The 12,500-nt window shown below is 32.8% G+C and overlaps 2 non-coding genes across 2 annotated transcripts; both read right to left on the reverse strand.

The window, feature by feature from the left end:
- Window positions 1–5,784: 5,784 nt before the first annotated feature.
- Window positions 5,785–5,903, reverse strand: LOC141327062 (5S ribosomal RNA). The gene has a single exon (XR_012354381.1). It is a non-coding gene; the product is annotated as a 5S ribosomal RNA (ribosomal RNA).
- An 800-nt stretch (window positions 5,904–6,703) lies between these two features.
- Window positions 6,704–6,822, reverse strand: LOC141327074 (5S ribosomal RNA). Its single transcript, XR_012354392.1, has one exon. It is a non-coding gene; the product is annotated as a 5S ribosomal RNA (ribosomal RNA).
- Between the last annotated feature and the right edge of the window lie 5,678 nt (window positions 6,823–12,500).

Below are 12,500 nucleotides of genomic sequence, written 5' to 3' on the forward strand. Positions count from 1 at the left end.
CTTAGCTTCCGAGATCAGACGAGATCGGGCGCTCTTTTTTTTTTTTTTTTTTTTTTATTTAAAACATGTTAATACATTTTAAAAACAGTCTGAATCACATTCTGGCAACAATACATTAAATCGAAAACATGTCATTGCAATAAATGGGTTATCATTTACAAAAATTTTGACAAAAACATCTTTCTCTTCATTCATATTACAGTAATCAAACAAAACATTTAAAATAAAACACATCTTCACCTTAAAAAGTTTGCACACAGGTATTTTTGTTTTCTTTTGTTTGACAAAATTTCTTCTGCTCCAAATTACAAATCTAGCAATGGTTAATATCAAATTTAAAAAACACACATTCTTAAAATTACCTTTAGAACCAAATAAAAACATTGTTTCCCATTCTTCATCAATACATCTTTGTTCTACTCCCAATTTACTTGTCATTTCTTTTAATTTTTTTATAAAACATTTTAACCCTGTGCATTTAAAAAAAATATGTATAAATCCTTCATCTTCCCTATTACATACCTTGCATATTGCATCACTTGCCATTCCAAATTTACACAGTCTCATTTCACTTAATAAACAATTATGTCTTAAAATATAATCAAAGTTTTCTAAAATTGGACTTTTCCACCAAGCTCTTAGATTTTTCCATATTTTCTTAGTTTCCATACTTGGGTACAATCTTTGCCAATATCCTTCTGCTTTTGGTGTGATAAAAACATCTTCACATAAACAAGAATAAAACATCTTTAAAATACCATCTTTAAAAGCATGCTGTTTGTCATTACTTTTAAAATCAATCATCATTCCATCATTACCTTTTGTTTCTTCTGTACCTTCTATAATATTTATCCATTCTTCCGGTATTACTTCTTTCATTTGTTTGTATTGTTTTTCTAAGACTGTTTTAGTTTCATTGTCATAATTTTCTACAATTGCGTCTCTTATTACTTGCACCGGTACAAAACCAGGTATCACTTCATACAAAATATCTTTTATTTGCTTTATCCCCGCATAAAACCATTTTTTATAAAAAATGGTATCATTTCCCTTTTTAATTTGATTATTTAAAAACAATGGTTGTCTTAAAATCTCTTCCCTGGTAAAAGACGTACAAACAACATGCTTTCTAAAATCACCCCATGCTTTTACAACCTCTTTATAAAACTCTGGTATTCCGTTCATCATGTTTTCTTTTAGCTTCATCCATAAAACATCATCTCCCATTTTTCCACATTTATTTAAAAAATAGTTCATTACACCCTTCCACGCATATTTCCCATGTTTCCAGTATTTATTAACAGTTTTTATTCTTATACTTTTCATTCTTATTAATGGATCTATTAGTCCCAACCCTCCTTCCTCCACCTTTCCAATTAGAGTGTCATAAGCAATTTTCGATGGTTTCCCCTCCCATAAAAAGTTTAAAACAATAGATTTGATTTTTTTATACACCCATATAGGCAAACTCACAGAACCCAATACATACCACATTTTTGATAAAAACAAAGAATTAATAACTAAAACCTTCCCTTTTAAAAATAATCCTCTTAATTTCCAGAAATTTAATCTCTTCTCCATTCCTTTTAAAACCTCCTCCCATACCACTTCTCTTATTTCATTTTCATTTTCTCCAACCCTTATACCTAAAATTTTCATACTCTTCTTTTCTTCCTTAAATTGCATTTTATTCAGCAGATCATTCGGTAATCCAATTTTCATGTATGTAGTTTTTTCTTTATTAACTTTTGCCCCTGTTCCTTTACAATATCTTTCTAAAACTTCCATTGCTTTATCCATACTTTTAATATCTTTTACAAACAATGTCGTGTCATCTGCATATTGAAATATTTTTTGTTCTGATTCTTCTCCTTTTATGCGTATTCCTTTTATGTTCTTTTCCTGGTCTACTGCCAGTCCTAAAGCTTCAGATACTAAAGTGTATAATAATGCTGACATAGGACAACCTTGTCTGATTGATCTCGTTATTTTAAAATCTTTAGTTAAAAAACCATTCACTTTTACACAACTACTTATATCTGTATATAAACATTTTATCCATTTTAAAAAATTCTCCCCAAAACCAAATCTCTCCATCACATGTATCAAGTATTTGTGTTCAACTCTATCAAAAGCCTTTTCTAAATCCACACTTATTATATATCCTGTTTCTTTCTCCTCCTTCATGTACCATATCATATCTCTTATATTGTTAATGACATCAGTAATATCTCTTTTTAGAACAGCATATGCTTGATTTGTAGTAATTATATTTGGTACTACTATTTTCAATCGATTGGCTAAAATTTTGGCTAATATTTTATAATCTGTATTCAACATGCTTAGTGGTCTGTAGTTTTTCAGGTCTCTCTTATCACCTTTTTTCTTGTAAATTATTTTCACCATACCTTTCTTCATACTATTCGTTAAATTCCCTTTTTTAAAATTATCTATAAATATTTCATTTAAAATTGGACATAACACATCTTTAAAAACCTTATAAAATTCAGCTGTTAATCCATCTATTCCTGGACTTTTACCATTTTTCAGTTGATCAATTGCAGTTCCTATTTCTAATTCCGTAATCTCACTCTCACACATTTCTTTGTCTCCCTCATTAACTTTAACCTGTATTTTACTTAATACAAATTCCTCATCTTCTAAAACTATCTCATTTTTGGTAAATAAATGCTTATAGAATTCTCTGACTTCTTCCAAAATTCCTGTTTTATCTTCTACAATCCTCGCATCTTCTGTTTTAATACTTTTTATTATATCTGCTCTCTGTCTTGTTTTTTCTAATTCATAAAAATATTTCGTACTTCTTTCTCCTTCTACAATGTCTTTCGCCCTACTTCTTATTATTGCTCCTTTACACTTCTCTTCTTCTATTTTCTTTAATTCTTCCTGTAATTCTATTATCTTATCAATATTTTCATCATGCTCATTTACTTTCCTCATTTCTTCATCCCACTCTTTTTTGATCTTATTTTCTTTCATCTTTTTGACTTTTTGCCATTTTTTTGAATATTCCATTGAGAATTTTTTTATTCTTTTTTTTAGAATGTCCCACCAAAACCCTTTTTCTATTTCATACATTTCCTCATTTACACTATTAATTATTATACTTTCTATTTCCATTCTGTATATTTCATTTTTTAGAAGTTCTGCATTTAATATCCACACCCCTGGTCCTTTATCAGCCTCATTAAAATTCATCAATATCCATAAAAAATCATGATCACTCTCACTATAATTTTTGTAAGACGCCTTAGTGACATAATATGCTTCCTTTTTCTTACATAAAAATAAGTCTATTCTACTTTGCTTTAGAACTCTATCAACAATTTGTCTTCTTGAATATTCTCTTTTCATACCATTCCTCTCTCTCCACACATCCACCATATTATATTTCTCCATTATGTTATGTAGTTCATTCCTCCCTCTATCTCTTCTAAATCCCATTGAATCATCTACATCAATTCTCTGTATTACAGTGTTAAAATCACCTAACACCATAATGTTGTCATGTTTTTCTATTAACTCATTCATATCCCTGTAAAAATTAAATTTATCTCTTTCATCATTTGGTGCATGTATATTACACACTTTCATTTCTTTTCCATTACACACAAATTTAACAATTATTATTCTTCCCTTTGTGTCTTTATAATCTATATTTACTTCTTCAAATACTCCTTTTCTTATTAAAATAGCTACCCCTCTCTTCCTTTCCATATCACAGTTACTATATATTTCTCCATTCCATAATTTTCTAATTTCATCACTTATTTTATCTTCCCATTTCGTTTCTTGTAAACATAGCACATCACATTTTTTGGTCAGACACATTAATCTTTCAAACTTTTGACATTTGGATAATCCTCTAGCATTCAGCGATACAATTGATATAGAGCTCATTAAAGAAAAGATTGGAAAAACCAAAACCCACCATTCAATCCGTTTCATTGTCTTTCAAAAAAGTATTTTTTACTTCACCCATTTCAGCTTTCCTCCTCTCCAGTCTTTCCTTTTGCTCTTCTCTTCTTATCTTCTGCCTTTTAAGAACCTGTTGAATGTCTAAGCCATCTTTTCTTGTTTTTACACATCTATTCAGTCTTTCTTTTCCTTTGTTTTCCATTCCACGAATTTCCCCCCCATTGTCTGCTCCTCTTACCTCAGTCAGTGTCTTTATTCCCTTATCCTCAGCTTTTTCTTTTTCTTGTCCTTTTTCGTAGTCCAGTTCATTAGTGTCCACATCGTCCTGTTCCTTAGAAAATCCTTCTTTAATCAAATTTATATCCTCTTTGTTCGCTCCTCCTCCCATCTCCATTCCTTGTTCTTCATCTTCCTTCTTTTCTTTATTCTCATCTATGTTGTTGTTCTCCTCTTCCTCGTCATCTTGTTTCTCGTCCTCTCCTTGCGTCTGCCTTTGTGAGTCATTTAACCTCTCAATTGTTGTAACTCCCATTACCTCTTGTATTTCCATTCCTGGATCTTCATTTTCCTCGTCTTCTATCTCGCATCTGCATCTTAACATTGTCTTTTGGCAGCCTTGGCACCGCGGGACTTTACAGTCTCGCGCATAATGCCCCTGCTCAAGACAATTTCTGCATGTGAATTGTGGGCAGTCCTTTTTTTCATGCTCCGGACTTACACAGATCCTGCATGTCTTCACTTGATTATCGTGAATCACTCTGAAGTACTGCACTCCTTCTTCAGTCCTGAAGCTTGTGTTGTATGGTAAAGACGTCACCTCTTGTGGAAACTTTACCCTCAAAAATCGTGTTCCGTCTGCCACCGTTGTCCCGGGATGATATCTTCTTCTTAGTGGTAGAATGGGAGTTACACCCCAATTGATTAGTTTTTGACTGATTTCCTCATCTTCAATATAGCTGGGCAGACTCAAGAAAGACACCATTCTTTCTGTTGCACACAATTTCCTTATCTCACATTCTTGTCCGTTTATCATTATTCCATTCAACAGCAAATCACAGTCCATCTCACTTTCCATAGTCATTTCAAAATCATAATTATTTTTTCTTCTCAGTCCGATCAATTTTCCCATTCCAACTTTCTCTTCAACTGCTTTAATTATCATTAGTATTGTTATATTTTCTATATCTTTAACAGTCATTGTTAATGTTGCTTCTTTCTTGTATTCCCTCTGATACCTTGTTTGTTTGCTTAATTTCTGTATCATTTGTTGTCGTTGAGATAAAACATTTCTTTTTTCTCCAACTTCTTTCTCAATTCCAATACCTTCAGTTGATTGTAGATCTCCTTTCCGTTCTTGTCCAGTTGTTTTTCTTTCTTGTTTCCTCCTTGAAACCACCGTCGCCCACGTTTCATTATTGTTTTCTCCATGTCTTTCATTTATATTCCTTTCAGTTATGTCTGCAACAAATCCTGGTTCCGCATTTCCCATCTCATGTTGTTTTACCAGTCCGTGTTCTTTGTCCATTAAATCCATATTTTGGTTGTCTCAAACCCCAAACAGAAAGACCTGTTTGGGGTTAAAAAAAACCTTCCTCAAAAAAAAAAAAAAAAAAAAACTCCTTCTAACTAAAAAACAAACAAAATAAATGTGAAAAAACACCCAGAAAAATGGTGAGCCTATCTCACCTACTGCACACTACAAACTGCCAACTCACTTCCTGTTTGCTCTCTAGCGCCTCAGGTGGGGGTATGGCCGTAAGCGAGGGCTGCTCCAAAAAGTGGGCTATTTAAAGATCAGCCTCCGTAAAAGCCAGCATATTATATAAATAGTGAAGAAAAGGCAAAAGCTTACAGCACCTGGTATTCCCAGGCGGTCTCCCATCCAAGTACTAACCAGGCCCGACGCTGCTTAGCTTCCGAGATCAGACGAGATCGGGCGCTCTCAGCGCGGTATGGCCATAAGCGAGGGCTGCTCCAAAAAGTGGGCTATTTAAAGATCAGCCTCCGTAAAAGCCAGCATATTATATAAATAGTGAAGAAAAGGCAAAAGCTTACAGCACCTGGTATTCCCAGGCGGTCTCCCATAAAAGTGTAACAATCGGCCTTATCAGCCGAGTTACAAGACTAAAATGGGGTCAGATTTAACTGTGAGAGATGACTAGTGGTTAAAAGAATGAGACATAAAAGAAAATTGGTTTAAATAGATTTGGTGTATTTACAAGGTTCACATAAAAGACTTTAAAACAACACGATAAAACTAGGTAAACTCTGTTAAAAGAATACAGTTCATTTGTCCATACCCTAAAAACAGGTAAACTCTGTTAAAAGAATACAGTTCATTTGTCCATACCCTAAAACAGTCCAAGAACCCCAGTGTGTTGATAAGTCCAATGTGAGTGTCCACCAGTGTATATACAATCCACAGAAAGTGTAATCCAAAGTTTGCAGGTGGTGAATGGAAAGGTGAGCTCTAAAATTAGCAACTCCTCAATCCAACAGTTTGGTGACTGTCCTTTGTTTGTCATGCTGCTCTCTTATACAGTTGTACTTCCTGCTTCCTGTCATGTGTCTAGTCACATGACAGGCCAACCATCCATTTATTAAAGACACATACACTTAAAATGTTAAGAGTAATAAAATGGCCTAAAAAACATGTAAAACACTTAAAACTCTATAATACATGTAAATGATTGTAATAAATAGAGCGGTAAAACACGTCTTTCTAAAAGCCAGCATATTATATAAATAGTGAAGAAAAGGCAAAAGCTTACAGCACCTGGTATTCCCAGGCGGTCTCCCATCCAAGTACTAACCAGGCCCGACGCTGCTTAGCTTCCGAGATCAGACGAGATCGGGCGCTCTCAGCGCGGTATGGCCATAAGCGAGGGCTCCTCCAAAAAGTGGGCTATTTAAAGATCAGCCTCCGTAAAAGCCAGCATATTATATAAATAGTGAAGAAAAGGCAAAAGCTTACAGCACCTGGTATTCCCAGGCGGTCTCCCATCCAAGTACTAACCAGGCCCGACGCTGCTTAGCTTCCGAGATCAGACGAGATCGGGCGCTCTTTTTTTTTTTTTTTTTTTTTTATTTAAAACATGTTAATACATTTTAAAAACAGTCTGAATCACATTCTGGCAACAATACATTAAATCGAAAACATGTCATTGCAATAAATGGGTTATCATTTACAAAAATTTTGACAAAAACATCTTTCTCTTCATTCATATTACAGTAATCAAACAAAACATTTAAAATAAAACACATCTTCACCTTAAAAAGTTTGCACACAGGTATTTTTGTTTTCTTTTGTTTGACAAAATTTCTTCTGCTCCAAATTACAAATCTAGCAATGGTTAATATCAAATTTAAAAAACACACATTCTTAAAATTACCTTTAGAACCAAATAAAAACATTGTTTCCCATTCTTCATCAATACATCTTTGTTCTACTCCCAATTTACTTGTCATTTCTTTTAATTTTTTTATAAAACATTTTAACCCTGTGCATTTAAAAAAAATATGTATAAATCCTTCATCTTCCCTATTACATACCTTGCATATTGCATCACTTGCCATTCCAAATTTACACAGTCTCATTTCACTTAATAAACAATTATGTCTTAAAATATAATCAAAGTTTTCTAAAATTGGACTTTTCCACCAAGCTCTTAGATTTTTCCATATTTTCTTAGTTTCCATACTTGGGTACAATCTTTGCCAATATCCTTCTGCTTTTGGTGTGATAAAAACATCTTCACATAAACAAGAATAAAACATCTTTAAAATACCATCTTTAAAAGCATGCTGTTTGTCATTACTTTTAAAATCAATCATCATTCCATCATTACCTTTTGTTTCTTCTGTACCTTCTATAATATTTATCCATTCTTCCGGTATTACTTCTTTCATTTGTTTGTATTGTTTTTCTAAGACTGTTTTAGTTTCATTGTCATAATTTTCTACAATTGCGTCTCTTATTACTTGCACCGGTACAAAACCAGGTATCACTTCATACAAAATATCTTTTATTTGCTTTATCCCCGCATAAAACCATTTTTTATAAAAAATGGTATCATTTCCCTTTTTAATTTGATTATTTAAAAACAATGGTTGTCTTAAAATCTCTTCCCTGGTAAAAGACGTACAAACAACATGCTTTCTAAAATCACCCCATGCTTTTACAACCTCTTTATAAAACTCTGGTATTCCGTTCATCATGTTTTCTTTTAGCTTCATCCATAAAACATCATCTCCCATTTTTCCACATTTATTTAAAAAATAGTTCATTACACCCTTCCACGCATATTTCCCATGTTTCCAGTATTTATTAACAGTTTTTATTCTTATACTTTTCATTCTTATTAATGGATCTATTAGTCCCAACCCTCCTTCCTCCACCTTTCCAATTAGAGTGTCATAAGCAATTTTCGATGGTTTCCCCTCCCATAAAAAGTTTAAAACAATAGATTTGATTTTTTTATACACCCATATAGGCAAACTCACAGAACCCAATACATACCACATTTTTGATAAAAACAAAGAATTAATAACTAAAACCTTCCCTTTTAAAAATAATCCTCTTAATTTCCAGAAATTTAATCTCTTCTCCATTCCTTTTAAAACCTCCTCCCATACCACTTCTCTTATTTCATTTTCATTTTCTCCAACCCTTATACCTAAAATTTTCATACTCTTCTTTTCTTCCTTAAATTGCATTTTATTCAGCAGATCATTCGGTAATCCAATTTTCATGTATGTAGTTTTTTCTTTATTAACTTTTGCCCCTGTTCCTTTACAATATCTTTCTAAAACTTCCATTGCTTTATCCATACTTTTAATATCTTTTACAAACAATGTCGTGTCATCTGCATATTGAAATATTTTTTGTTCTGATTCTTCTCCTTTTATGCGTATTCCTTTTATGTTCTTTTCCTGGTCTACTGCCAGTCCTAAAGCTTCAGATACTAAAGTGTATAATAATGCTGACATAGGACAACCTTGTCTGATTGATCTCGTTATTTTAAAATCTTTAGTTAAAAAACCATTCACTTTTACACAACTACTTATATCTGTATATAAACATTTTATCCATTTTAAAAAATTCTCCCCAAAACCAAATCTCTCCATCACATGTATCAAGTATTTGTGTTCAACTCTATCAAAAGCCTTTTCTAAATCCACACTTATTATATATCCTGTTTCTTTCTCCTCCTTCATGTACCATATCATATCTCTTATATTGTTAATGACATCAGTAATATCTCTTTTTAGAACAGCATATGCTTGATTTGTAGTAATTATATTTGGTACTACTATTTTCAATCGATTGGCTAAAATTTTGGCTAATATTTTATAATCTGTATTCAACATGCTTAGTGGTCTGTAGTTTTTCAGGTCTCTCTTATCACCTTTTTTCTTGTAAATTATTTTCACCATACCTTTCTTCATACTATTCGTTAAATTCCCTTTTTTAAAATTATCTATAAATATTTCATTTAAAATTGGACATAACACATCTTTAAAAACCTTATAAAATTCAGCTGTTAATCCATCTATTCCTGGACTTTTACCATTTTTCAGTTGATCAATTGCAGTTCCTATTTCTAATTCCGTAATCTCACTCTCACACATTTCTTTGTCTCCCTCATTAACTTTAACCTGTATTTTACTTAATACAAATTCCTCATCTTCTAAAACTATCTCATTTTTGGTAAATAAATGCTTATAGAATTCTCTGACTTCTTCCAAAATTCCTGTTTTATCTTCTACAATCCTCGCATCTTCTGTTTTAATACTTTTTATTATATCTGCTCTCTGTCTTGTTTTTTCTAATTCATAAAAATATTTCGTACTTCTTTCTCCTTCTACAATGTCTTTCGCCCTACTTCTTATTATTGCTCCTTTACACTTCTCTTCTTCTATTTTCTTTAATTCTTCCTGTAATTCTATTATCTTATCAATATTTTCATCATGCTCATTTACTTTCCTCATTTCTTCATCCCACTCTTTTTTGATCTTATTTTCTTTCATCTTTTTGACTTTTTGCCATTTTTTTGAATATTCCATTGAGAATTTTTTTATTCTTTTTTTTAGAATGTCCCACCAAAACCCTTTTTCTATTTCATACATTTCCTCATTTACACTATTAATTATTATACTTTCTATTTCCATTCTGTATATTTCATTTTTTAGAAGTTCTGCATTTAATATCCACACCCCTGGTCCTTTATCAGCCTCATTAAAATTCATCAATATCCATAAAAAATCATGATCACTCTCACTATAATTTTTGTAAGACGCCTTAGTGACATAATATGCTTCCTTTTTCTTACATAAAAATAAGTCTATTCTACTTTGCTTTAGAACTCTATCAACAATTTGTCTTCTTGAATATTCTCTTTTCATACCATTCCTCTCTCTCCACACATCCACCATATTATATTTCTCCATTATGTTATGTAGTTCATTCCTCCCTCTATCTCTTCTAAATCCCATTGAATCATCTACATCAATTCTCTGTATTACAGTGTTAAAATCACCTAACACCATAATGTTGTCATGTTTTTCTATTAACTCATTCATATCCCTGTAAAAATTAAATTTATCTCTTTCATCATTTGGTGCATGTATATTACACACTTTCATTTCTTTTCCATTACACACAAATTTAACAATTATTATTCTTCCCTTTGTGTCTTTATAATCTATATTTACTTCTTCAAATACTCCTTTTCTTATTAAAATAGCTACCCCTCTCTTCCTTTCCATATCACAGTTACTATATATTTCTCCATTCCATAATTTTCTAATTTCATCACTTATTTTATCTTCCCATTTCGTTTCTTGTAAACATAGCACATCACATTTTTTGGTCAGACACATTAATCTTTCAAACTTTTGACATTTGGATAATCCTCTAGCATTCAGCGATACAATTGATATAGAGCTCATTAAAGAAAAGATTGGAAAAACCAAAACCCACCATTCAATCCGTTTCATTGTCTTTCAAAAAAGTATTTTTTACTTCACCCATTTCAGCTTTCCTCCTCTCCAGTCTTTCCTTTTGCTCTTCTCTTCTTATCTTCTGCCTTTTAAGAACCTGTTGAATGTCTAAGCCATCTTTTCTTGTTTTTACACATCTATTCAGTCTTTCTTTTCCTTTGTTTTCCATTCCACGAATTTCCCCCCCATTGTCTGCTCCTCTTACCTCAGTCAGTGTCTTTATTCCCTTATCCTCAGCTTTTTCTTTTTCTTGTCCTTTTTCGTAGTCCAGTTCATTAGTGTCCACATCGTCCTGTTCCTTAGAAAATCCTTCTTTAATCAAATTTATATCCTCTTTGTTCGCTCCTCCTCCCATCTCCATTCCTTGTTCTTCATCTTCCTTCTTTTCTTTATTCTCATCTATGTTGTTGTTCTCCTCTTCCTCGTCATCTTGTTTCTCGTCCTCTCCTTGCGTCTGCCTTTGTGAGTCATTTAACCTCTCAATTGTTGTAACTCCCATTACCTCTTGTATTTCCATTCCTGGATCTTCATTTTCCTCGTCTTCTATCTCGCATCTGCATCTTAACATTGTCTTTTGGCAGCCTTGGCACCGCGGGACTTTACAGTCTCGCGCATAATGCCCCTGCTCAAGACAATTTCTGCATGTGAATTGTGGGCAGTCCTTTTTTTCATGCTCCGGACTTACACAGATCCTGCATGTCTTCACTTGATTATCGTGAATCACTCTGAAGTACTGCACTCCTTCTTCAGTCCTGAAGCTTGTGTTGTATGGTAAAGACGTCACCTCTTGTGGAAACTTTACCCTCAAAAATCGTGTTCCGTCTGCCACCGTTGTCCCGGGATGATATCTTCTTCTTAGTGGTAGAATGGGAGTTACACCCCAATTGATTAGTTTTTGACTGATTTCCTCATCTTCAATATAGCTGGGCAGACTCAAGAAAGACACCATTCTTTCTGTTGCACACAATTTCCTTATCTCACATTCTTGTCCGTTTATCATTATTCCATTCAACAGCAAATCACAGTCCATCTCACTTTCCATAGTCATTTCAAAATCATAATTATTTTTTCTTCTCAGTCCGATCAATTTTCCCATTCCAACTTTCTCTTCAACTGCTTTAATTATCATTAGTATTGTTATATTTTCTATATCTTTAACAGTCATTGTTAATGTTGCTTCTTTCTTGTATTCCCTCTGATACCTTGTTTGTTTGCTTAATTTCTGTATCATTTGTTGTCGTTGAGATAAAACATTTCTTTTTTCTCCAACTTCTTTCTCAATTCCAATACCTTCAGTTGATTGTAGATCTCCTTTCCGTTCTTGTCCAGTTGTTTTTCTTTCTTGTTTCCTCCTTGAAACCACCGTCGCCCACGTTTCATTATTGTTTTCTCCATGTCTTTCATTTATATTCCTTTCAGTTATGTCTGCAACAAATCCTGGTTCCGCATTTCCCATCTCATGTTGTTTTACCAGTCCGTGTTCTTTGTCCATTAAATCCATATTTTGGTTGTCTCAAACCCCAAACAGAAAGACCTGTTTGGGGTTAAAAAAAACCTTC

Source organism: Garra rufa, chromosome 2 (genome assembly GCF_049309525.1).
Source record: "Garra rufa chromosome 2, GarRuf1.0, whole genome shotgun sequence".
Taxonomy (NCBI): domain Eukaryota; kingdom Metazoa; phylum Chordata; class Actinopteri; order Cypriniformes; family Cyprinidae; genus Garra; species Garra rufa.